The sequence below is a fragment of the Aedes aegypti genome, chromosome 3 (assembly GCF_002204515.2).
Source record: "Aedes aegypti strain LVP_AGWG chromosome 3, AaegL5.0 Primary Assembly, whole genome shotgun sequence".
NCBI lineage: Eukaryota > Metazoa > Arthropoda > Insecta > Diptera > Culicidae > Aedes > Aedes aegypti.
The window spans coordinates 214,919,304-214,946,429 of record NC_035109.1 but is presented as its reverse complement, the minus strand read 5'-3'; the positions used below and the strand labels follow the sequence as shown (position 1 = coordinate 214,946,429).

The 27,126-nt window shown below is 41.4% G+C and overlaps 1 protein-coding gene and 1 non-coding gene across 5 annotated transcripts in view; both read left to right on the top strand.

Annotated features, from left to right (window-relative positions):
* Positions 1-27,126, top strand: part of LOC5570034 (somatomedin-B and thrombospondin type-1 domain-containing protein) — a 254,422-nt gene that overhangs the window by 130,179 nt on the left and 97,117 nt on the right. The window lies entirely within an intron of this gene.
* Trnak-cuu lies at positions 22,769-22,841 on the top strand. Its single transcript has one exon. It is a non-coding gene; the product is annotated as a tRNA-Lys (tRNA).

The following is a 27,126-nucleotide window of genomic DNA, read 5'->3' as shown; positions in this document are numbered from 1 at the left end:
GCGAAATTTCTGAGATGTCATAGATATCAGGACCTTCCGAGGCCCTAATACCGACTAGGATCATTGTCTTGTTGTGGCTAAAATTTGAGCGCGGTTATCGAGCGTCCAGAACAGACAGAACGCTATGCTTCAATATACGACGCTTGTCGACTTATGGGGTAGCTGCGTTACCGTCAGCAACTAGATGAGCAGTTAGGAAGAATCAACGTTGCTGGAGACGTCGAAAGCCTGTGGGATCCTATCCACGAAGCTGTGACAACAACGGCGCGGGAAGTGATGGGCACTGGTCAACAACGAAGACGAAACGACTGGTTCGATGAAGAGTTCCAGAGAGTGACAGACATGAAGAATGTCGCCAAAAGCCGTATACTTGTGGCCGGTACCCGTCAGAACAGAAAGCGGTACAGGGCAGTGAGAGCCGAAGAAAAGCGAATCCACCGCAGAAAGAAAAGGCAGCACGAAGAAAGTGTGGTAGCTGAGGCACACGGCCGGAATGATATGCGAAGATTCTATGCAACGGTCAAAGGTGCGTGGCACAATACCGTACCAGTGCCTGCCATGTGCAATGATCGAGAAGGGAATTTGCTGACCGATAAAACGGCGGTGGCTGCCAGGTGCAAGGAGCACTTTCAGCATTTGTTGAACGGTGAAAATGTAAATGTAGCGAGGAACAAGATGAACATTCATGATGACGATCATAGGAAAGGTTAAAAAGGCTATCAGCGAACTGAAGAACTGTAAAGCTGCTGGAAAGGACGAGATCCCGGTCGAGCTTCTCAAGCACGGAAGTGAGCAGCTTTATCAGTCGATCCACCGAGTACTTTTGAAGGTATGAGAGCACGAAGAATTGCCCACCGGCTGGTCGGATGGCCTCATACGCCCAATCTACAAGAAAGGGCACAGACTGGAATGGGCCAATTACAGAGGCATTACTCTGATGAATCCGGCGTACAAAATTCTGTCGCGCATCCTGTTTAACAGACTGAGACCGCTCGAGGAGTCCTTCGTCGGCGAATACCAAGCTGGTTTTCATGAGGGCCGTTCAAGAAGGGACCAGATGTTTAGGTTGCGATTGATCCTATAAAAATTCTGGGAGTACAACTTGCAGACTCACCGTCTGTTTATTTATTTCAAGGCGGCGTACGACTCAGTGAAAAGAAATGAGCTTTGGCAGATAATGTCTGAACATGGTTTTCCGACGAAACTAATTAGGCTGATACGTGCTACGCTGGATGGTTCGAAATCAAGTGTTTGGAACGCAGACGAGGTGTCAACCTCGTTCGTGACGTTAGACGGGTTGAAGCAAGGAGACGCACTTTCGAATTTACTGTTCAACATTGCACTCGAGGGTGCTATTAGGAGATCTGGCGTGCAGAGAAATGGCACTATTATCACAAGGTCGCACATGCTCCTTGGCTTTGCGCAGGGAGGGAGGCACCGATACTACACACGAAATTGGATACAATTGTTTTCCAAGTTGCAAGATAACTCCAGTTTGCCAACGACAATCAAGGCAGGCTTAGTGAAAATCGCTAGATTTGGACAAACATTGAAAAAGGGCCACAGTTGTCTATGCGTTTAATTTTCAGTTTTAATGAAAACAGTAAAAAAAGCCTCATTCCCATACGTTACATTCAATAAGAATGAACGGTGCTCTCATGACGTTACTTTTGAATGTGCATGAATTGATTCTAATTCGACTTTTGCTACTTTTGATGGAATGCAAAAATATGCTTAGGCTAATTACGCGCTTTTATCATGTTTGTCCATTGTTTAAGATCCGGGCTCACAGTGACAGTTCGTGACAGCAAAATCTCGGCTCACTGTGACGTAGAGAAATTTTGTATTGGTTTCTCCCTCCCAGGCTTTGCGTATGATATAGACCTAATTGGAATCGATCGCAGGTCAGTGGAAGAGGCCTTCGTGCCTCTGAAGAGGGAGACAGGGAGGATAGGCCTGACCATTAATTCTACCAAAACGAAGTACATGGTTGCAGGTAGACATAAAGTCAGGCATGGTGGTGTAGTGCTGAGGTAGTGTTTGATGGAGATGTCTTTGAAGTTGTTGAAGAATTTGTTTACCTTGGAACACTTGTGACATGTGACAACGCCATTTCCGTGAAGTAAAAGACGTGTTGCGGCTGCAAATAGGGCCTTTTACGGACTACGTAAACGTAACCAGCTTAGGTCCCGTAGCTTGCAAACGGAAACAAAATTTGCCCTGCTTAAAACATTGATTCTTCCGGTGGCTCTCTACGGGCACGAAGCGTGGACGTTGATAGAGGCAGACCGGAAAACTCTCGGTGGGAAACTCGAAAATGGTGTGTGGTGCAGACGCATGAATCACGAGTTCTATCAAGTGTACAAAGATGCGAATATTATCAAGCGTGTAAAATACGGCAGACTTCAGTCACTTTGTGCGAATGTCGGAAGAAAGAATTGCGAAAATAATATTCAGCAGGGACCCAGGTAGAAGTCGGCGGCCTCGGGGAAGACCACGAATACGAAGGCTGTACGCAGTGGAAGAGGACCTGGCGACCCTAAATGTTCGGGGCAACTGGAGACAAAACATCATATTTTGGCCTAAATCAAATTAATCACGTAAAAAACCAGCAAAATTCTTACTTGGACCTCTTATTTACAAATTGCACTGAAGATTTCTGTGTGTATACATCATTATCACCTCTATGGAAAAATGAAGTATTTCACACTGCAATTGAATACTCAATCTTCATACATAAAACTTCTCTCCCCAGCGACTGGGAGTACGAAGAAGTGCCGGAATACAATAAAGCAAATTACAACGAAGCCAAACGTAGACTATGTACAATTAATTGGCAACATATCATAAGTATTGAAGAGAATGTCGACACCGAAGTAGACAAGTTCCATTCAATTATTCAACAAATAATGAATGAAACTGTGCCAACATGAAGAAAAAGACGTATACAAAATAACAAATTACCGGTGTGGTTTAGCCCACATCTGAAAAACCTAAAGCACAAGAAACAGAAAGCGCATAAATTATACAAAAAAGAAAATACTGCCACCAATTATCAAAATTATCATGACATATGTAACCAACTCAACTCTGCCATTAACTCCGCACATGAAGAATATAATCGTAAAGTCGAATCCGAAGTCAAATCATGTCCTAAAAACTTTTTTAATTATGTAAACACAAAATTAAAAAGTAGCAATTTCCCTTCGCGAATGCATTTTGACGGAAACGTAGGTGAAAACTCTTCCAATATCTGCAACCTCTTTGCAGATTTCTTCCAAGAAGTGTATACCACCTACTCCGAAGAAGGCCGCGACCGCAGTTTCTTTTCTTTTTTCCCAGAAATTTCTAATAGTATATCTATTGAAAAACTATCACAACAAGAAATCTTATCGGCACAAAAAAACCTGGACGCAACTAAGGGAGCAGGACCGGATGGCATTGCACCCGTGTTCTTCAAAAATCTCTCAGAAGAACTTACCCTTCCCTTAGAACGCCTTTTCAACATGTCTCTAAATAATGGAAAATTCCCAGTAGCTTGGAAATCCTCATATTTGGTGCCTGTTTTCAAATCAGGTACAAAATCTGACATACGGAACTATCGCGGAATTGCCATTATCTCATGTATTCCCAAACTCTTTGAATCTCTCGTAAACGACAAAATTTTCCAGCAAGTAAAAAACCAAATTACTTGTATGCAGCATGGCTTTTTTAAAGGCCGCTCAACATCTTCCAATCTGCTAGAATTTGTATCTTTTATTCTCAACGCAATGGACAATGGCAAGCACGTAGAAGCCCTCTACACTGACTTCAGTAAGGCATTTGACCGAATCGACATACCATTATTAATCTTCAAATTGCAAAAAATAGGAATGGAGCCAGGACTCTTGAGTTGGATCCAGTCATATCTATCACATAGGAAACAAATTGTGCGCTTTCAAAATAAATTATCAGCACCCATTTCTGTAACCTCTGGAGTACCCCAAGGTTCTCATTTAGGCCCACTTTTTTTTATTTTGTATGTAAACGACATTTCCTTTTTACTTAGAAAAATAAAATTTCTTATATATGCAGACGACATGAAGCTCTTCATGGAAGTAAGTAATTCTAGCGAAGCAGAAGAATTCCAGAATGACATTAACTTATTCTTCACTTGGTGCCAAAAAAGTTTACTTCAGCTCAATATCAAAAAATGTAATTCAATAGCATTTAGTCGAAAATATGTAACACCACCAATTGAAGTATTTTTAGGAAATCAAGTAGTGCAGAAGTGTAAAATTGTAAGGGATTTGGGCGTAATCCTAGACTCTAAACTCACTTTTGTAGAACATTATAATTCCATAATAAACAAAGCAAACAGCATGCTTGGCTTCATTAAGAGGTTCAGCAACAATTTTCAAGACCCATATACTATTAAACTATTGTATACTACATATGTAAGACCAATTTTGGAATACTGTCACCTAGTACGGAACCCGTATCATGTCGTACACGAAGAACGCATAGAATCAGAACAGAAGCAATTGCTTTTATACGCCCTTCGGAAATTGAATTGGACTGTACTGCCACTTCCGTCGTATGAAGCACGCTGCATGCTCATCAACTTGGAAACACTTCAGCAACGCCGGGAATTCGCAATGATTCTCTTTATAAACAACATTATTTCGAACCGTGTAGACTCTGCTGCACTTCTTTCTCAACTAAACATCTACACACCCTCTCGGCATTTAAGAACAAGAAAATTATTTTCAGAAAAATCATGCAGAACGCATTATGCTCAAAACGGACCAATAAACCGTATGATGCGTCAGTATAATGTACATTGCGAATTCATTGGCATTACTATGTCCAAAGAGCAGCTTAAAACACAGCTAAAGAACAATAGAAGTAATCGATAGCATGTAAGAAAGTATTGTAATTATTGTATGTAGTCTACCTATGCTTGACGAAATAAATAAATAGAAGTTTCGCCCAAGACCGACGAAGATGAAGCTCTACAATACGCCCGGCAATGGCGTGACGCTACGCTGTAGCCATCAAGGTAAAGGTAAGGTAGGTGAAATTACTTAGATTCAAACTTTTATGGACGCAGAAAACATAACCTCAATGTCAAAAGTATTGAAAAGTCACTGAAGATGTAAGAGTATAAATTAAGGTTCTGTAAGTAGGGTCGATGTACCAATAGCCGCATAGCTAAGAACAAATATTCGTATAAAATCGAAAAATAACGCTAGCGTCATTATTTTTACATTATCTGAAAGCTTTTTATCTTGGTTTTGTGGGAAAAATATGAAAACTGCGAAAACTCATATGTTTGCATTTATTATCGCTTGTGCCACTATAGGAATACATGTGCCTATAGTAGCACTATTTCTAATTTCTGTTCCTATAGTAGCACTAGCATCACAGCGTTGGCAAAATACTAATCAAAACCGTATTTTTACAAAGCTTTTATATTTTTCCTTGAAAGTGTGGATCAAAAGCTTTCGTTTGATGTAAAAAAAGTACTTAATTCATTAATTATTTCGTATAATAAAAAATAGTTTCTCTCAGTAGTGCTACTATAGGAACAATAGGTTAACTATAGGCGCAAGGAAGCTCAAATTTTAAGCAAAACTAATTATTTCGATCATTTTTCGAACAAAATCAAGCTGTGTATCAATGGTACTTAGATAAATAGCTCCTGACCTTCATGTCAAAAAATATTTTGAAAAGATTCATAGCAAAACGGCCGTAAAAAGCCACTAGTGCGACTATAGGGGACTGTCCACTAAGGGAACACTGACCCTAATTACTAACATTTCTTCAATAAAATTTCAGCTTTGTAGCTGTTGTACAAGCAACTAACAAATCGGAGTAAAAATAAGGAAGCATCCGGGATAAGAATCATGAAAAGTCAACAAATTTTTATTAATTTAACATGAATCAAAATCTCACCTTTCGAAAGTTAAATGTTTTAAGGCTCGGAAACGCGGAGGATTCATTCAGAATTATTTATATTATATTCTTTACGATGAGTTATACTCCATTGAGGCCTTAATCACAGACAAACAGACGTCACACTCTCATCGATGTCCATCGACCACCATTTTAACGGTTGAATCAAATATATGGTAGTTGGCCAATCCACCACCCGCAACGCTCGCTCGCCACACTACTGCCATCTGTTGGCCCATAGGCCAAACAAAGTGGTTTTAGCATTGGGCGTACATGTTCTTGCGACTATGATTTTAATCACGATTTTTTCTAAGTGTTACGTCTGTTTGTCTGTGCCTTAAGTATCTGTAATATGAATCAAAACGGTACACACAGAATAGTTTACTAACCGAAGTTTCAATTTGAAACGGGACGATTCGTGTTTTCATATTAAATTTATACGTTGCTTTGATATTTTATTAAATTTAATATGTTGGATTCAACAATAATTGATCCATAACTGTTGGGTGATGGTACATCATTGCTAGTCTAGCTCTTTTGTCGAGTGACCTTTATCAGTAAAAGTTTGCCATTGTTTTACCTGTTATAATCTGCAATCAAAAATCAGTCAACAACCCCCCTACCTTCCCCTTCTAATAGCGAACTTACAGAACATGAGAACGCTTTTCCCAATACGAACCTAATTAAATTATCTTCGCATAGCATTCCAATTTTTCGATCGGTAGTCTCGATTACTTACACTCACACACACACACAGTCTCTCGCAAAAACGTTCTTTCCTCGCCGAAGGGTATGAATCAGAGATTGATTGCATTTCGCATTGTTGGCTTCACGGGGGGAATGTCGAACAAAATTATTTATCTTTTATGGAATCCGAGCAAATGAAACGTGATTCATTTCCTACTCTCGTGGGTCCATTCATTCGTGTGCCGGTGGGAAAAAAGGCATTAATTATCGATCGATAATTGGTGGAACTTTGCGAGGAAGATTGGATTTATTTTCTCTCATTTGTTAAATTTTGCTCCATCGGAATGCAATCGTTCAAAAATTTGCTTTTGTTACTTCAGAGTTATGTGATTGCTTTGTTGGAACGAAAATTTAATTCACAAGGAATCTCTCTGATAATTTATCCAATGGTTTGAGTCCACGGCTACAAAGCTAAGCCATGCGGAAGGTGTCTAGGTTCGAATCCCGGTCGGTCCAGGATCTTTTCGTAATGGAAATTTCCTTGACTTCCCTGGGCATAGAGTATCATCGCACCTACCACACGATATACAAATGCGAAAATGGCAACTTTAGTAAAGAAAACTCTCAGTTAAAAACTGTGGAAGCGCTCATTGAAGAAGCTGAGAAGCAGGCTTCGTCCCAGTTAGGATGTAATGCCATGACGAAGAAGAGTCAATATCTCAAAAGCTTAACGTTCTATGATATTTTAGGAGGTGTCAATGGAATCAGCAATCAACATATTAAATGGATATCAATATTTTGATGCTTGAGACAAACATTAAAATCTAAAAATTTTGCAACACTTGTGCTGGGACGATCCTTTTCGGTAAAATGCGTGACTGCAAAGTAATATCATGCTAGAAATCCCTGAGTTGAAGTCCCATACGTTACCGGAACATTGCGTTTTGGGAATTTCTACATCTACAGAGGGTATATTCCATCAGTTTCCTCTACAATACCATACGGCAGCCCCATCATCAGCAATGCACTGCTAGTATGCAATGCGCGTGGGCTTTCAGAGTATGAAAAAGCTTTGCACTACCGGTAAATTCTCCTCCACACTAGAGACTGGATTGCAACTTGTCTCATTTACACTTGCACGTTATGAACACGATGGTATTTTGCAATGTGAAGAGGCGCCGAGTCGTATACAAATAGCGCAATGCTCTCGAGAGCCTTCCACTCGTGCCACTCCAATGCGGAAATATTTGATCAGCAATATATGTGCATGTGTGTGTGTGTGGGTATGTGGGTTTGTATGGACGCTGATGGAAGGGAATTATCCCGTCTAGAAAAAGTAATAAAATATTCATGTTTTCACGCTGTGCAAATGCGAACATACTCGACCGAAAAGAGCACTTTGCAGAATCAGTTTGCGAGAATCGTAATAAATTGACGCTTTCCAGCTCTGATTTCGAGCAAAATCCACCCACGTTCTGCATTGCTAAACATTGTAATATATTTTTGGAATTATAGTCATAAGATATCGAGTACTTTTCGTTCGAATTTAAATGTCTTCCATATAATGTGCTGAAATTGTGATTTCACTGATGATACCTCGTTCATTGTTTAAATGGTCCCTTCTCATCATGGAAGCTCTTGAATTTTGACCCATTTTCCTGGAACACCCGACGACTAGGCTGTCCTCCTTCCACAAGGTCAATTTGTCATCCTGCTAAGAGTTTGATAATTTAATTTGTCAACTTGGGATAATTGATCCCTGTTGGATCCCGCTTTCGCAGCTGGGACCGTTTAACTTACGCTGTATCAGCTACCCCAACTACCTGCTACTGTTCATCAAATGTAGGCACGGTAAGCTAAACACGGTGGTAGCGAAACTAGATAAGCGACAAAAACACACAGCTGTTTTATTTTCAAAATGTATGTTTTTTTATTTTGTTGACGTTGGATAACGTCTTACGGCAACATACTGGGGTACAATTCCGAAAAACGAAAATCGCTCGTATCACGAAAAGTGGTTAGGTTTTGACTGTTAATAACATACTAACGCCCGGATAGATTTTCGAGATTCTTACATCAATCGATTGGAAATCTTTCTACGTATCGACTCCAATAATGAAAATTTTTGATTTTCATGACTAAACTATTGATAAATGGGTAAATATCGAGGCATGTCTTATTTTCCATAGAAAAGCATATTTTTCTTGCCGGTATAAGGTTTTGACATTTTGAAGTTTACTTCAAAGATGGTTAGAAGGATAAAGATAACCGACTTCCATCTTTTCTAGGCGACATGAATTCGCTCCCAAAACGATAATTCGTCCGCTGAGGTATGCTGCTGTCGTCATGATGATGGTTTCCGAAAGTAATGTCAAATCCATTCAAGGTTTCAAAACATTCGGAACAAAATATTTATTTCCACCGCTTAAGTGAAGTAATGTATGAAATTGAATGAAATCCAAAGGTAGAGAATTCATTTATCTACCCAATGGTATTTTTAAGGGCAGCGGAGAATGTCCCGAAACGTGTTTTATTCTAGCGCAAAAATCGCTCAGGCGTTGTAATGTTAAAATGAAACTAACCTAACATATCGTGGTTTTCCAACCTCAAACTAGTGCTCCTACCAGCCGGATTTCAATTTTTATGAAATTAGTAGAACAATATAAAAAACAAACGAATGTAGAACATGGAGCATGGATATTTCTACCTTTTCCACTTAATCGTTTCACTGTTGAACCGTTTTTTTATCAAGAAAATAAAACATTTTCCCCCACAGAGGCATGTGATGAATGAGTGAAAAATCAAATCTATCATCTGACTAGTTGCGCTAGCAAAGTACAGATGGCTAACAGTATGTTGCGTTTCGCATTTGGAGGCGTATAGTGCCACTCTGGTAAGTCAAAAGCCAATTAATATGCAACGTTCTCCTAGTGACCACCAGATGTTGAAGTGTTCGTTGATGATATTCACGCTTGAAATAAGGTACACAACTCAAACGAGAATGTTCGATCACAGACAAACAGACGTCACACTCTCATCATTGTGCATCGACCACCTTTTTAACGGTCACTTCAAAAATATGGTAGGTGGCCAATCCGCCACCTGCAGTGCTCGCATCGTTTTTGTTCGCGTTTGACGTTTACACACTACCGCCATCTGTTAGCCTGTCGGCCAAGCACACTAATTTTAGCATTGGGCGTACATGTCCTCGTGACTATGATTTTAATCGAGATTTGTTCTAAGTGTTACGTCTGTTTGTCTGTGGTTCGATATTCATTCTAAATGGCATAAAATGTGAGAAAAGAAGAAAAAACAGCACATGAACATTTATTAGTATCAGTATGTATAAAAATTACTCAAATTTAGTGTTGGTTCAGAAGATTCTGATGTTATGTGAGTCGTACTCACTTCTGCGTAAAATTTTTCAAGCGTGTTTGTTTTGATTTCTTTCACTTTTTGTTTTCTGATTGTACGATGATTTAAATTTAGCTGAATATAATGTTTACGCACTTTTGACTCAACAGATGGCAGTAGTGTTACTTGAATAAGCCAAGTACGGACCTGAAACGTAAATCACTCAAGTAAAATTTCTCCTTTTTATCAAAGTAATTTTGACAGCTGATTCAGTTTGAGCGAAATGTCACTTTTACTTGCGGAATAATTGGGTCCTAAAATGTTTAATGAAATCTTGTTTTTATTTAATGACACGAAAGAGCATGTTACTGTAACTATTTTAGCAATTTTTCCCGCTCAAATAACGGCTACATCATATTTATACTTTAATTTAAAAAATTGGTCCATAAATGAACCTTGACACTTTTGATCATGTTTGACGTTCGCTTAATCGACAAAAACACCACAGGGCTTTTAGTTTTAACACCGGGGTTGTTCTTATCTGACATTTTGGAAGGGACACATAAAGCAAAATACACCCAAAATTTGAGTTTAAGCCAAGGAATGTGACAAAATCTAAAAAGTGAGAGGTTGTTTCCGAGATACAACCGCCAAGTTGACGTTGGATAACGTTAGCTTCTTCTATTTCCTGGCTTGAGACCGTCACGATAAAAATCCAATCAATTTTCATACTACCGTGCACCCCCGCTAATTTGAACGATACCTCATGGAAACCATCGGGGTTCATTTTTAGTTTGAACATCTAGTCACCCTAGAACCGTGATTCTGGTTACCCCTTTGGCTGTTTTGTTTTGATTCTGCATTCCGTTCCACAGCTTTCCATTTCATTTTACTCCGTTCCATGAGCTAAATGACGTTTGGACCATTTTTAATCTGAACGATGTGCATACACTCTTCGTGATTTTCCTGTAGAATCACCAATCGCTCTGGAGGTGTCGGAATTTCTTCCCAGTCAAACCGTTGGTCCTGGATCGAACCGGGGGTGGATATGTATTTGTATAACTTTCCCTCCCGTATTTGATAATCTATATGTTTCTCAGGATCTTGTATTACGTCATTGATCAGCTGCTCATACCAGGGTGTATATGAGTCCAAGCGATCAGACTTATCCGTATTTGGACATCGTGTAACTTTATGCTCGGTACCAATGGCCAGAGCTGAAGCGGTCTTTGACACACTACGTGAGAGTGCGTCAGGGACCGTGTTTTCTTTACCCTTCCGGTGAATGATGGTCATGTTGTGGTGTTGTAATTCTAAACACCAACGATTACATCTCGAGGCGGTTTTCCACTTGGCCGTCATTATGTGAGTCAATGCCGCAGAATCAGTTACTAAGGTAAAGTGTGATCCTTCTACGTAACCCCTAAATGCCTCGATGGACAAGAGAGCAGCTGAAGCTTCCTTCTCACAGGCATGATAATTCCGCTGGGGAGTGGTCATCTTATGCGAGAAGTAAGCTATAACTCTCTCCTGCTCATCCTGAATTTGGGTAAGAACCCCGGCCACCGCCACATCACTGGCATCGGTCTGAATCGTGAACTCCAGGTCGAAATCCGGTGGGGCTAGAATGGGCGCGGAAATTAATTTTTCCTTGATTCTACTGAAGGCCTCTTCTGCGGCTTCGTTCCAAATCAACATTTTAGACTTAGTCTTCAAGAGGTCAGAAAGGGGTGAAGTGACCCCACTGAAGTCCTCGATAAATCGACGGTAGTAGTTGGCCATTCCTAGGAAACGTCGAAGTTTTGTTATAGTGGTCGGCCTTTCATACTCTACTATGGCCCGCACTTTCTCAGGGTTTGCCCTGAGGCCTTCCGTCGAAAGTAAGTATCCTAGGAATGGCAACTCCTTCACGCCAAATTTAGATTTTTCTATATTGATAGAAAGGTTAGCTTCTTTGAGACGTTGAGCTACCTCACGCAGCAACCGAATATGCTCCTCGAACGTCTCCGTCACTATGACGATATCGTCAAGGTAGACGAAGACGTTCGGTTCTAATTCGCCGTGCCCTAGAACTCGACCCATAAGCCTTGCTAGAGAGGCTGGACTGTTCACTAGCCCAAAAGGGAGTCTAGTGAATTGAAACATGCATTTTCCTTGTACGCTGAAGGCCGTATAACGCCGTGAATTTTTCTCCAAGGGTATTTGGAGGAATGCCTCCGACAAGTCGATAGTACTCAAGTACCGAGCTCGAGACAACTGCCCCAGTATGCGGCCAGGGTGGGGCAGGGGATAGGCGTCTCTAACGGTGCGCTCATTAATTTTTCGCGCATCCAGACAAAGGCGGACCTTTCCAGACGGCTTTATGACTGGAACTATGTTGGACGACCAGTCGGAGTGAGCCCGCTCAATAATGCCAATGCGTAACAGTCGTTCAAGCTCTGAAATTACTTTTTGACGAACCTTCGGAGACAGCGTGTATGGGTACTGGCGTATCGGTGGCTTCCCTTTCCAGTCATCAGCAATTTCGATGCGATGTTCCGCTAAAGGTGTCTTCGATAGATCCTCTGGATCTGCTGCTCGAAAGAGGTTTTTTACTGCGTCAATATGGCATATCTCTTGGTCGGTAAGAAGATTACTCGAGTGAGCCTCAGCAGGAGCGTCTTCGGCAATGCCTAAAGCACAGCTCTGTACGGTTGGCCAAATTCGAAATTTGCGCCAAAAGTCCATACCAAAAATACAAGGTACTGCTAGTTGTTGGACGACCAGAGTAGGGATAATTTTGAGTTTCCCCCGAAAATTGAACGGGATGTACAGTTGGCCCAGTACCCTAAGTTCGGATCCATTCGCTGAAAGAACCCTGGGAGATCTAGTCATAGACTGTATCTTAACACCGTATAGTTTATGGTAGGTATTTTCACTAATTAAAGTGAGTTGGCTACCCGAATCTAAGAGTCCTTTGGAGGGTAGGCCATAAATTTTAACAGAAGCGTAGGGTCTATTATCGTATTGTTGCGATAAAGCAATGGTAAGCGATTCGATCGAATCACCTTCATAGGCCTCTTCTGAAACTGGTTCCCACCATTCAGAAGGGGTAATTCCAATAGGGTAGGTATTTACGCGTGGGGATGAGGACTCGACGATTGGCGATTTTCGATCGTCTGGAGACCGTTTTTTTTTAGTATGGACAATGCTGTGTCTCAAATCCTTTGAAGCCACAAACAAAACACATTAAGCCTTTATAGTTGCGACATTGCTCTAATGTATGATTGGGCTGCCTACAATATAAGCATTCATAGCTTCGCGGGGGCCTATAGCCATTAACCAAGTACTCCAGAGTCCTGGAAGGCTTTGATCCACCTTCTTGTGGAGGCTCTTGTCCTACAGGTTTTGTAGTTGTAGTATGGGCTTTGGGTTCACCTTTGCTATTTTCTTTTTTGGGATTATCAGTCTTCATCTCCTTGTTTTTAGAATAAAACTTTTCTTGAGATTTTTGATTCGAAGGAGGCCGATTAGGATTTTTGTTGTCCTCTCTATTAGGCTTTCCCATCGAAACGAAATTAGCAGATTTCTCTGGACCGAACGCCTTAGCAAACAGCGAAAAATTGGAGGCATCAATCATATGTCCTGCCTCCAAAAGTTCAGTGAGGTTTGCGATAGGCTTCCAAAGCAGAGCCTTTTTATAGTCAGTCCGCATGTTCCTGCGTAGAACGTCGACCCTTTCCCATTCATTCATAGGGTTGATCATAGACCGGAACATGCTTTCCATTTCATAGTAGAATTCTTGGAAAGTTTCCCCTCGCTGTTGTCGTCTTTGATATATTTTAGCTCGAACTAAAGAGTCTAGTTCGGGGTGTGCAAAAGTCTTTCTAAGTTCCGTCACTAAGTGAGACCAATTCGCTAGTCGGCTCGCAGACCTCATGGACATATACCAGTTAAGGGCTGGTCCGGTAAAGAGATGAAAGGCGGAGTCGAATAATTCAGGTTCTGATACGTTTTCAGATAGAGCCAATTGAAAGACTAAATGCAAAAACTCATTGAGCTTAAGCCCTTGGTCTGTCCCAGCATATTTATCCAGCTTCCACTTAGAGACCGGTAAAGATTTACGGCCATACGGTTTCTGGAACGGATCAATAACAGGCTGAGATGAATACGGTTCACTACTCACTCCTTTAGAGGTGACCATTGAGGGGATAGGGAAAGGTGCCTGACCGAGGGTACTAATCGATACAGGCTGGTTTGAGGTTTCTTTGACCCCTAGGGTAGCGTATTGCGGAACCCCTGGTCTGCGTTCTGTCACAGGATCCAATGCGGAGTAAGGAAATCGTGCTCCAACCGGATTGTGAGCTGTAACATAAGGGTATGGATTGAAAGTATGCTCCCTTGAAACGAACGGAGTTACTTTCCAATTGTCGTCGGGAAGGTCCGATAAGAATGGTATCTGTCCGACGGAGGTGGTGGCTGATGTATAAGATGATATTGGATAACTGGCCACTGGGACCGATGGGAAATCATATCTTGCACTAGGGCGGATTGACGAGGCCATTCTCGGCACCGCGTTCGATAAAGTTGGGTTCGTTAACGTATTCATCGCCGAGTAGCCTCCAGAACTTAGTCCGGAAAACTCTGAAAAGCCCACGTTTGATATTCTACTTGAACCAGGCCACTGAGAACTTCCCCAAGAGCTAGTGCACGTCGGGGTTGTCCAACTACCTTGTTGCGTCATGGCTGTCTGTGGATCAGTCTCGGTAAACCGCACTTGCCTGGCGAATCCTGGAATTTCTGACCCTGATTGTTTCGGAATGGTTCCTGTATAGGTTGTTTGAGGAGAAATACTAAGATTAGTTGCATCCATGATGTTTTCCGATTGACGGTTTGAATGAACATCTCTGAACTTTCTTAAGCTGTACAGTTCTTGTTCTAACTTTAACAAACCTGCTCTAACTTCATCATCGGATGAAATATTCCCTGCTCCCAACAATCCCAATCTTTTAAGCGAACCGAAAACATCTTCATCAATTCCTGGCTGATAGTTGTTCACCTGACTAGCTGCTGTCATTTCCGACTCTTTGAACAAATTGTCCAACCGAAAATCTTCATCTTGACACTTGCTGTAGAAAAATTTGGCCAGATATGCCAAAATCTTTTCGAGAATTTGGTCGAGTTGTAACTGCTCTGAGGGTTCTACGACTTTCTTTAATAGACTCAGCCTATTTCCCAGATGTAGTAGTATAGACTGACATCTGGGTGGTAAATCTCTTCCTGAACTTCCAATTGTTTGTAATTTGTTCTCACACTCTATGATTTCATTTTTCGGATCCCTTTTTAACGAATAGTCTACCCAGTACTTTCCATTTTTTTGTTTAATTGTTCTCACACTCTATGATTTCATTTTTCGGATCCCTTTTTAACGAATAGTCTACCATTGACTTCTCCGTCTTTTCCTGCTTTAATCTTTCTCTCAAAGCCCGTCGTTTTCTGCACATAGATTCTTCTTTTCCGAAAACAATATCTCGTATTTCCAATTCAAAATCGAGCTCATCTTCATTTAAATGGTCTACGCGAATATCGTAAAAGAGAATCCTTAGATCCTCCTCTTTGACTTCTAAATTCTTCCCACCTTCTGCCATTTCTAGTTCAAATCAATTCAAAAAAATTTGGGGTGGGTAAAGTCTATTACATTACCGCGGGGTTGACGTAGAACTACGATGATTAATAATTTGATTTGTCATGTGCATGAATTTGTAAGTGTACTAGTTTTGTGTTGTTATTGATCGGATGAAGTTTTCAGAAGTAAACTCTTGTTTGGTGTTCCAGGAATAATGCCAGATGATTGAATTTGTTTGTTTGGTCGTTGCTTCCTTGTGTTGCTTGGTTGGGTGATCTGGCTCCAGCTGTAGTTCGCCAAACTCCTCCAGTAGATTAGATGTTTGATAGCTCGGGTGCTTCGATCGTTAGAATCGATAGAATCGGTCCAGTGCTTTGGGCTGTAGCAATATCCATTGCATGAGCATTTATCTGGGTGGTAAATCTCTTCCTGAACTTCCAATTGTTTGTAATTTGTTCTCACACTCTATGATTTCATTTTTCGGATCCCTTTTTAACGAATAGTCTACCCAGTACTTTCAATTGTTTGTAATTTGTTCTCACACTCTATGATTTCATTTTTCGGATCCCTTTTTAACGAATAGTCTACCATTGACTTCTCCGTCTTTTCCTGCTTTAATCTTTCTCTCAAAGCCCGTCGTTTTCTGCACATAGATTCTTCTTTTCCGAAAACAATATCTCGTATTTCCAATTCAAAATCGAGCTCATCTTCATTTAAATGGTCTACGCGAATATCGTAAAAGAGAATCCTTAGATCCTCCTCTTTGACTTCTAAATTCTTCCCACCTTCTGCCATTTCTAGTTCAAATCAATTCAAAAAAATTTGGGGTGGGTAAAGTCTATTACATTACCGCGGGGTTGACGTAGAACTACGATGATTAATAATTTGATTTGTCATGTGCATGAATTTGTAAGTGTACTAGTTTTGTGTTGTTATTGATCGGATGAAGTTTTCAGAAGTAAACTCTTGTTTGGTGTTCCAGGAATAATGCCAGATGATTGAATTTGTTTGTTTGGTCGTTGCTTCCTTGTGTTGCTTGGTTGGGTGATCTGGCTCCAGCTGTAGTTCGCCAAACTCCTCCAGTAGATTAGATGTTTGATAGCTCGGGTGCTTCGATCGTTAGAATCGATAGAATCGGTCCAGTGCTTTGGGCTGTAGCAATATCCATTGCATGAGCATTTATGCTCTGTACATTGACACCTACTCATCAATATGCAGGCTTGGCCGCTATGATCCAGTATTTCACGCAGTTCGTCTCAAAGCGTCACTTATCGATGATTGCCTAAGCGCTGCAGCTCATTCCTCAAGTCAACCCTCTTGGGAGAATTGCTGCTTTTGGCGTGATGGAACTTAAAAAAATTGGAAGAGTTTGTCAAAAATAGTCCTTGCAGTGAAGTAACCCGCGACAAACCAACATATACCAATTGCTGATCCAGGCTTTTGTCATAGTCGTATACGACCTCGGGGAAAGTTCCACCTTGCGACTTATGAACAGTAAAAGCACAGGCATTAACCATCGGGAACTAGATGCGTAAATGCAAACGCAGATTATGCCGCACAGTTTGAAAGTAACATAAACATTCTCTATACAGGAGTGAAATTTGAATTTTAAAACCAAGAGCCTTACGTTGACATGAAATATTTTGAACTCTTATAACTGTTTGCTGGTTTAACGAAATTCCTTGAATGGCACCTCAATTGAAAGACAAGACATCAAAGGGTCATGTCGTTTACTCACTGAATCCCACATACCTGTCCAAATAGTTTAATTACTGTTTTAAAATAGAACGTTGATTTCAAGCAAATTTATAAATAGGGGTGCTAGAGAAAATTTGACGTCATTTGCTTTCCATTCTCCGCTTGGATCGCATCTCAGCAGGCAATAGATCGTCTGGCTCTGACCGGGTGTGCTTCTCAGGCACAGACATCGATAGCGAAGGACGCCCCCGTTTGTCTTGCTTCGCTCAAATCAAACTGTCGAGTGAGCGAGAGAAGATGCCGTCCGAAGCCAAAGTCATCACCGCTGCCGCCGCCAAGAAGAAGAAGAAGAAGAAGAAGAAGAGGAAGCAGTTCACAGGAAAATTTGCGGTCGAACTGTGAACACGGTCGGGCAAGTCATTCTCGCTTTGTGCTCCACCGCTTTTTTGCGTTCACCCAGCCATCGTCATCGCCGCCATCATCAGATTTCGACTTAAGCCCGGTGATCCACTACCTGTTACTGTTGTGCGCCATTCACGCCACGAAACTTTCGGTTCGTCGTATAAGCAAATAACTTGCTCAAATTTATACATTTGAGTTGAGGATTCCCCGTTTGACCATGGCAATCAACTGATAACATCCCGCAGTGTTATTTATCTGTAAAAGCATCAAAGCTAACAAAGCCATCGGCCCTTTTCAGGGCCGTCAAATTTGTGGAAAAGAGTTAAAAGAGAAATATTTCCGACTTTATATATGACTTCTTATATTCCTAAATCAATTTCACAGCTTCATACAAAATTTCATTTGTCATGAATAATTTATGACTAAACATTTTGAGACTGTAATCGCGGACGCTGCTGCAGTGCCGTCGGGGTGAGTGCTCAACATTCCACAACAATTGTAAAATAGAGTGGCATTTCCAACAGCGTCTTTGATGTTCCATGTTTTATGGGAACACTTTGATTTGCAAAATTATCACATGTAACAAAATTGCGACATATTAAGAATGCTTTTGAAAAGACATTCTCATTGAAAAATTGTTATAATTTTGGCACCCATGGATCAGAAATTTACCGCCTTAATAAAGAAAACTATTCATTATCAATAGCTCGTATTGAATATTTACTTAATGTCAATCATTCCAGCAATTCATGTTCGACCAATTTGTCACGCATTAGCATTCTCCGCAATTTTCAAGTAATTCCAAGCCCAACACATTATTGGCACATACCCATTCCCCAGATTGGTCGATCAGAAAGCGAAGAGCACAAAAGGGAGGAGCATCATCTGCTATTCTGAGGTTATAAAACATGCTTCCTTCGTTGGATTCAGTTTCATTCCAATTCCGCTTTCGAGCTGGTAAGAGCTCCTCCGAACTTGCTCAGCGAAAGGTACCTCGCTGCTAGAAATCTGCAGAGCTGTTAATCTTCAAGCTGCCAATCCAGCATCTGGTTTGTGAAATCGCTCAAGATTTCTAGGTTGACCGATCCGCGCTTCTAGATTTCGACTCGTGGTAAACTCGTGGTCACAGCATCCAAGCTCAATCGGCCCTTTTCAGGGCCAACATACGTTCATAAAAGGGTTTATTGGATGATATTTACTGATTTATCTATAATGATGTAAATATCGCGGTATACTAAAATTTGGTTCACATAATTTACCCCACATAATTACATGAGTTTGAGAATTTACCGCTGCAGCGCCGTCGGACCGTAATAACATCATACTACTCAGCATTGTATGGTATTTCTAACAGCATCGTTGATTTATCATATAATGGGGGAACACTTCCTAAATTCTCGAGTATGGAAATTGGAAAATGTATTAAAATTGCGACAGATTTTAAAAACTGTTCAATAAACTGTTTCCTGACCAATTGTAATGAGCAACTATCTGTCGCAATTTTAATACATTTTCCAATTTCCGTACTCGAGAATTTTGGAAGCGGGGGCCATGACTGGTCCTGGCTGGAAATATTCGTGGGGAGAAACTCGACCATTTGCTGCAGGAATTTCATTATCAACTCTTTGGTAAAGCAGAAATTTTCCGAGGAAAATTCTGCTAAAAGTGAACTTTTTCAAAACAACTCTTATTGATTGGAATATTTATCAACAACTCTTTGTTAAGTAAAATCATCCTAAATAACTCTTTGCTCCATCGCCAAACCAAACCATTTCATTGAATTCATCAAGTACAAGAATATGAATGGTAAGGAGAGGCAGATGGTGTATATTTCGCTGGCGTTAGTTTCCAACAGGTCGCCGGTTGGCGCTGACTACTAATCCGTCCACTGAATGTTTTTCAGTTGTTGCTTTCGCTTCGTTGCTCTCTGGTTCCGTTCGCTACTCGCACACTGCTGTGGCTTTCACGCGCTCTTCTTTGCTGCTCCGTTGCTTGATCCGTTCGTTATGCCGTTCGATTTGTGAATGAGCTGGGAGCAGAACAACCAGTGGTTTTATTTGCTCGAGCTCCGTTTACCGATGGCGAGTGGTGGGGTTAAAGCTTGGTTGTTTCGTCACTCCGTTCGCTACTCGCACGCGATTGGTTATTGCTTTCGCGCTATTTTCGTTGATGGTGTGATTCTTCGCTGAGAAAAAAAACTGAAACTCTTTTGATTTTTCATGCAAAATGACCAACTATATCTCAGTTATTCATGGACCGATTTGAATGAAATTTTCACAGAATATCAGACATAACTTAAATATTAACATATATTTTTGAGTGATTTTTCCAATCACACGTTGAAAAGCAGTAACGGTTTGACTAAAGAGAATTTTTTGACGATTTTTTATAATTGACATAACTAAACATATTGAAGGAATAGCTTCATGGTATCTTCAGCAAAGTTGTAGATTTTGACGAGATGAATAAGTTTGCTGAAGGCAGTTTTTGTGTAAGGTTATCAGATTTTAAGATAAAAAGTTTTGAATTTTTCGTCGAAAATTACAGTTTAGTCAAACCGTTATTACTTATAAACTTGTGATTGGAAAAAATATTCAAAAATATATGTTAAAACTCAAGTTACATCTGATGTTCTGTGAAAGTTTCATTGGAAAATATTTTGTATGGAAAATCGAAAAAGTTGCAAATGCATGTGAATAAGTTGGGGCCTTCCTTAGCCGAGTGGTTAGAGTCCACGGCTACAAAGCAAAGCCATGCTGAAGGTGTCTGGGTTCGATTCCCGGTTGGTTCAGGATCTTTTCGTAATGGACATTTTCTTGACTTCCCTGGGCATAGAGTATAATCGTACCTGCCACACGATATACGAATGCAAAAATGGAAACTTTGGTAAAGAAAGTTCTCAGTTAATAACTGTGGAAGTGCTCATAAAAACACTAAGCTGAGAAGCAGGCTCTGTCCCAGTGAGGACGTTAATGCCAAGAAGAAGAAGAAGAAGAAGAAGAATAAGAAGATGTGAATAAGTTCTCAGTTTATTCGACAAACCAGCTAAATATTTCATGGGTGCACAACAGCAACAGGGAGCGGATCACAGGGATTTAGTTGAAATCTGGAAACGTAGCTCAATCTTGAAATCTTGAGCGATTTCACAAACCAGATTCTGGATTAACAGCTCAGCAGGCTTCTAGCCCCGAGGTACTTCTCGCTAAGCAAGTTCGGAGGAGCTCTTACCAGCTCGAAAGCGGAAATGGAATGAAACTGAATCCAACGAAGGCAGCATGTTTTATAACCTTGGAATAGCAGATGATGCTCCTCCCTTTTGTGCTCTTCGCTTTCTGATCGAACAATCATACCCATTTATGTGCCAATAATGTGTTGGGCTTGGAATTACTTGAAAATTGCGGAGAATACCAATACGTGAGAAATTGGTCGAACATGAATTGTTGGAATGATTGGCATTCCCTAAATATTCAATACGAGCTATTGATAATGAATAGTTTTCTTTATTATGACGGTAAATTTCTGATCCATGGGTGCCAAAATTATTACAATTTTTCAATGAGAATGTCTTTTCAAAAGCATTCTAAATATGTCGCAATTTTGTTACATGGGATAATTTTCCTAATCAAAGTGTTCCCATAAAATATGGAACATAAAAGGCACTGTTGGAAATGCCACTCTATTTTACAATATTTGTGAAATGTTGAGCACTCACCCCGACGGCACTGCAGCAGCGTCCGCGAGTACAATCTCAAATGGTTGAGTCATAAATTATTCATGACAAATGAAATTTTGTATGAAGCCGTGAAATTGATTTACGATTATTAGAAGTTATAAATAAAGTCGGAAATATTTCTCTTTTAACTCTTTTCCACAAATTTGATGGCTCTGAAAAGAACCGATGGCTTTGTTAGCTTCGATGTTGTTACGGATAAATAACACTGCTCGGACCAGCAAAACTCAGGGGGCTTCTGGTATTTGCTCCTAACGGGATTGCTTCTTGACCACCAATGATGATTCACGAGTCGAAATTTTGAAGCGCGGGTCAACAGCTCCTCGGCCGATGAAATTTGCGGCGGCGATGACGATGGCTGGGTGAACGCAAACAAGCGGTGAACCACAAAGCGAGAATGACTCGCCCGACCGTGTTCACAGTTCGACCGCAAATTCACCTGTGGACTGCTTCCTCTTCTTCTTCTAGGCGGCAGCAGCGGTGATGGCTGTAGCTTCGGACGGCATCTTCTCTCGCTCGCTCGACAGTTTGATTTGAGCGAAGCAAGATAAACGGGGGGGTCGATCGCTATCGATGTCTGTGCCTGAGAAGCACGCCCGGTCAGAGCAAGCCGATCTTTCGCCTGCTGAGGTGCGGGCCAATCGGAGAGTGAAAAGCAAATGACGTCAAATTTTCTCTAGCCACCCCTATTTATAGATTTGCTTGAAATCAACGTTATATTTTAAAACAGTTATTAAACTATTTGGACAGGTATGTGGGATTCAGTAAGTAAACGACATGAAGCTTTGATGTCTTATCTTTCGATCGAGGTGCTAATCAAGAAATTTCGTTAAGCCAGCGAAATGTTATAAACGTTTAAAATATTTCATGCCAGCGTAACGCTCTTGGTTTTGAAATTCCAATTTCACTCCTGTATAGAGAAGAAAGACGTACTTCTACGTCAAAAAAATATAAAAATTCAACAATAAATCTTAAACCTAGCTTATATATAACCTTAAAGTTCAATTCAATTCATAGCAATTCAATATTCATATATAGTACAAATGATAGCGAAAAATAGTAAGAAATCAGCAATAATGTTTACAATACTAATACTAACCAACAAATCACGGAGCAATTCAAAAGAGTTTCATTTATCGCAGGGTGTGACTCGGACCAGTAAGAGAAGCAAGAGATTCAAACAAACCTTAGCCAAAATCCACCCAGTCCTCCCTGATGACGTCACTAAGTAGTTCTCCCGATAAACCAACGAAAAAGTTTTCGTGTGTCTCTCCAAGCAGGTAAAAAAAAATATTTGTAATTATATTACGAATATTTTTTTATTTTACTTTACGCGGATCGCCAATTGCGACACCCCCCGGCTAGCTCAGTCGGTAGAGCATGAGACTCTTAATCTCAGGGTCGTGGGTTCGAGCCCCACGTTGGGCGCCAATTGCGACAAACGACTAGCTCATAGGAAGGCCTTCTCAGGGTCGGCCCTGCCTGCTTAGGGAACACACGGAACAATACGAAGTGGAAAGGAACGGTACAGAGTCAACGGACGTGCATGCAACCCAAGGATTTGTGTATAGTGTTGAAACAAAAGCAACCTGATACATTTTACTTAACTTTTATTTTCATCTTAGCGGGTTAGGGTTAAAGGGGTTAGTAACGTTGCGGCCGATTGATGTAGGTGGGGCCCATAGTAGGCAGAACAGAGGGAAGAGGGTGCTTACACCACATAGCTTGGGCTGTAGGGCGGCTCGGTGACTATTGGCTTCGGGAACTGGTAATCGGGCAACTTCTGGAAGGCCTTGCTGGACTGCTAACAGGGTGGGCCACGTGGCAGGCGTACGTTTCTGGGTTTCGGCCGGATGGGGACGGTTCGCTTGACCCGTGCCGAAGCCTTGCGTAATCCTCGGTTAGAACCTGGCAGTGGGCGCACGTGGTGGCCCGATTATCCGGAGGACTCTGCCGGCAATCGCCTACGCTGACGGATACTTCTACTATTCGGACGATGACCCGCTCAAAATGGTTTTAGGCGACAGTCTTAGTTGGCTGGATATCCCCGGTTGGCTGGCGGAATTTTTGGTTAGGATGTTCGTGGGCCTGCCAAAGAGGCACGTGGTGGCACAATTTACCGGAGACCGCTATCGCCTACGCTGAGAGCCAGTTGCCAGAGCCAGATCTAGTTGCGAAGGCTGGCCGGTCGAATAATGGTTGAATCCTCCGGTTCCACCTTCACTGGATGTTCCTGGGCGTTCTAGCTTCCCCCGAATGTCACCGACAACTTCTACTTGACTTTTTTGTTTTCCTTAGGTGTGTTCTATTTCGCAGTTCAAGACCAACTAACTCTTCTCTTCGGCTCCTTCGGAATTCCACTCCTCCGCAAGTCCTCCTCTTCGCCCCTTCGTATCTTCCACTTTCCTTTTTCGCCTCGGATGTTGAGTGGCCCTCAACAAATTCGCCCGTAGAGATGTGCGGCATCCGGAGTAGCGTTAGTTGATTGACAAATTTTGAGATGAAATAAACCCGCTAATGGGTAAATTTTGGGGTTTATTTCACCTAACAGCTACTGCATGCGAAGTCTCACAAATGTTTGTGGTATTAATTCAAAAATTAGTAATCTACCAGGGATAGCACAACAGGTCTGTTGACTGCATTGTTAACGTTAGCGGTAACAATTATCCCTCAGCGGGAGAAAAATTAAGCTTCATTGTAAGCTTAATTTTATTTCCACATTTCGTACGTGATTATTTCCATTGGTAATCTAAAAAGGCTTCCTAATAACGGCACCTTTTGGACTTTCCTGATAATGGGGCCGGTTTGGTTCTGAGGTAAATTAAAGCTCGTACTAGTTTGCCTTCACTTTCTTTGAACAATGAACTCTCCTGAAATAGCTTTCTCAATATAAACTCTCGTTTTATTTTTCTTAAGTAAATGAACTATTTTTCGCTATTGACCTCCATTTCTTTTTTTGTATGGAAAGGAATTGAACTTCACTTTTAAAATTTGGGGAAGAATTTAGGCCTCTTCTTTGGCAGATTTTATTCTCTGTTTCTAATCCTATACTACCTAATATCCATTCATACTTATCTTGCATCTTCATTCAGTGGGCCCTTACGCATTCATTCACTCTCACGCATTCCAAAACTTAATATATTTTTTACTGTTCTGTATTACCGTAACTCCTATAAGCTCCGCAAGACGCATATCGACTTGGCGGATTTTGATTCGAGGCACCTACTGCCTTGAATTCGGATTGCTGCTTCTCCATTCAGCAATTTAATATTCCTTGCCAAAGGTTTAACTGGTTGTTTGGGTACGTTTTATACCCCACACTCCTTTTGGGTTCTTTAGGACGATAGCCGTAGCGGTAAACGCGCAGCTATTCAGCAAGACCAAGCTGAGGGTCGTGGGTTCGAGTCCCACCGGTCGAGGATCTTTTCGGGTTGGAAATTTTCTCGACTTCCCAGGGCATAGAGTATCTTCGTACCTGCCACACGATATACGCATGCAAAAATAGTCATTGGCACAGTAAGCTCTCAGTTAATAACTGTGGAAGTGCTCTTAAGAACACTAAGCTGAGAAGCAGGCTTTGTCCCAGTGGGGACGTAATGCCAGAAGGAAGGAAGGAAGGAAGGACGATACCCGTCCCTGAAATTCTACGGTGGGGAGTAGAAAAATACTGTGAACGCACTCCTTTCGTGCAGTTCGCCGTTTCCATCGCAGCCAACTTCAGTCAATAATTTGACAGATGAATAAAAAAAAGCATAACATTATTTACGTGGGCGTTCATCGTTCGTTGAAAGCAAAGGAATGCAACAAGCAGATTCATCTAATTTCTAACGTATTCGACCTGAGGTGCGATTTACTACTGATCCTGGATAGCCTATACTTATTTGTGCTAAAGGAACCAATCAGCCGGACTTAAGGTGCGCGGCGGGCCAAACTCCGAGAGATTTTCCATCAAGATCCTCGAGTTCATACGAAGAGGAACCCTTTTTCTTGACCACTCGAGCTGGCAAATACTGTGGCCCATATTTGGCGTTGTAATGTTCAATTGCACTGGAAAGTTTCATGTTCCGGTAAAATATTAATTGTCCTTCTTGGAACTCTTTCCCGAATCTTTGGTGCCTTAAGTTATACCGTTTTCTACATTCATTATGTGCCTTAGTGAGATTTTCCTTGACCAAATCGCAAACTTTTCCATATATTTCTGTTTGTTGTTTGGCTCTTTCCTCAGGAGACAAAACGGTCGCGGACTCATTGAGCCGGTGATCGGAACCTTTGACCATCATTTCGTATCCGTGCGTGCTAAAATACGGGGTCATTTCCGTTGTGGAGTGCAAGGACGTGTTAAGGACAGTTTCAATTTCGGATATTTTGCAATCCCAAAGCCTTTGATCTTCTCGCACGTATGTGCGAATCGCGGCATTGATTGTTCGGTGTGCCCGTTCCACCGGGTTGGCCTGGGAATGATATTTTGAATTCAACCAGTGCCTCACATCGAACCGCTGCAAGAGATTCCGGAACTCTCGCGAAAGAAAATATGACGCATTGTCGGTGATGACCACCTCCGGTACAGAGTTCCGAAAGAACCACTGGTCCCTTAGAGTGGTACAAAGGGCAACACTATCTATTCGACGAAAAGGTACCAACATGATCCATTTACTAAATAGATCAATTACCGACAATATATATATTGGTTCTGCTTTTTACTTCTAGGTAGTGGCCCTATAAAGTCTAAAGCTATGATTTGCCAGGGGTGACTGGTAATCCGCTGTTCACCCAGGGGTGGGGCTAAGCACACATTGGCAGCTTTGGTTTCCTTGCAGACAACGCAATCCTGAATGTGTTCCCTGACTTCCATGAGCATGAGCGGTAACTCTTGTCCCTCAAACAAATATTCCGGTTGAACGTTAGGTCCACGCATGATCCACTAAGATTGGTTGCTTTAGTAGGTTCCGAAGAAAGATTGAGGTTAAGGTATTTCTTCATGAAGTCCACGAACTCCATGTTCTCTCTTTACTCAAATCGATGTTAAAGTTGCCAGTCACGATGATTGGCATGATCTCCTTTTGATACTCGAAGAAGTTCCGCACCTTGAAGAACTTCTTCTGCTTCGTCGTGGTATCCGGGGAAATGTAGAGGAAAATCTGCGATTCCAGAGCTCGGCCGTCATGGTCCTGCAGGAAGCGAGCGTGGCCTAACTGGTCGGTTTGTTTGAGGACACCAACCTGTGCGCGATCCATGCCAAGCGTGTCAGCATCATGCCGAAGGACATCCAGCTGACTCGTCGTATCTGTGGAGAACGCGCTTAAATTGAATTGCAGCACAATTTCAAGCAAAACGGGTCACAAGAATGCATTCGACATAAAAGAGTTACAATCCGAGGCATTTCATCTATTACTATTAACTATTATTATTATTATTATTATTATTATTAATTAATTTATTTATCAATTATAATTTTGGATGATTAGTTTTGAACGGAAATAAATGGCAAACTAAGTTTTACCTAGGTTCCCGTCGCTCGGGTCTGGCGGCGGTAGCATTTGTGCAGTCTTCTCTTTGTGCGTATTTCGATTCGATCGACAATTTCTTACCAAATCAAAACATCAACAAAGCTGTTGCTGATTAGTTTTAGCTCTTTGTTTGACAAGTTGATACTCTGATCGCTCTAGCATGCATTTACATGTAGGTAGCGACGACGACAACGCCATTATTCAAA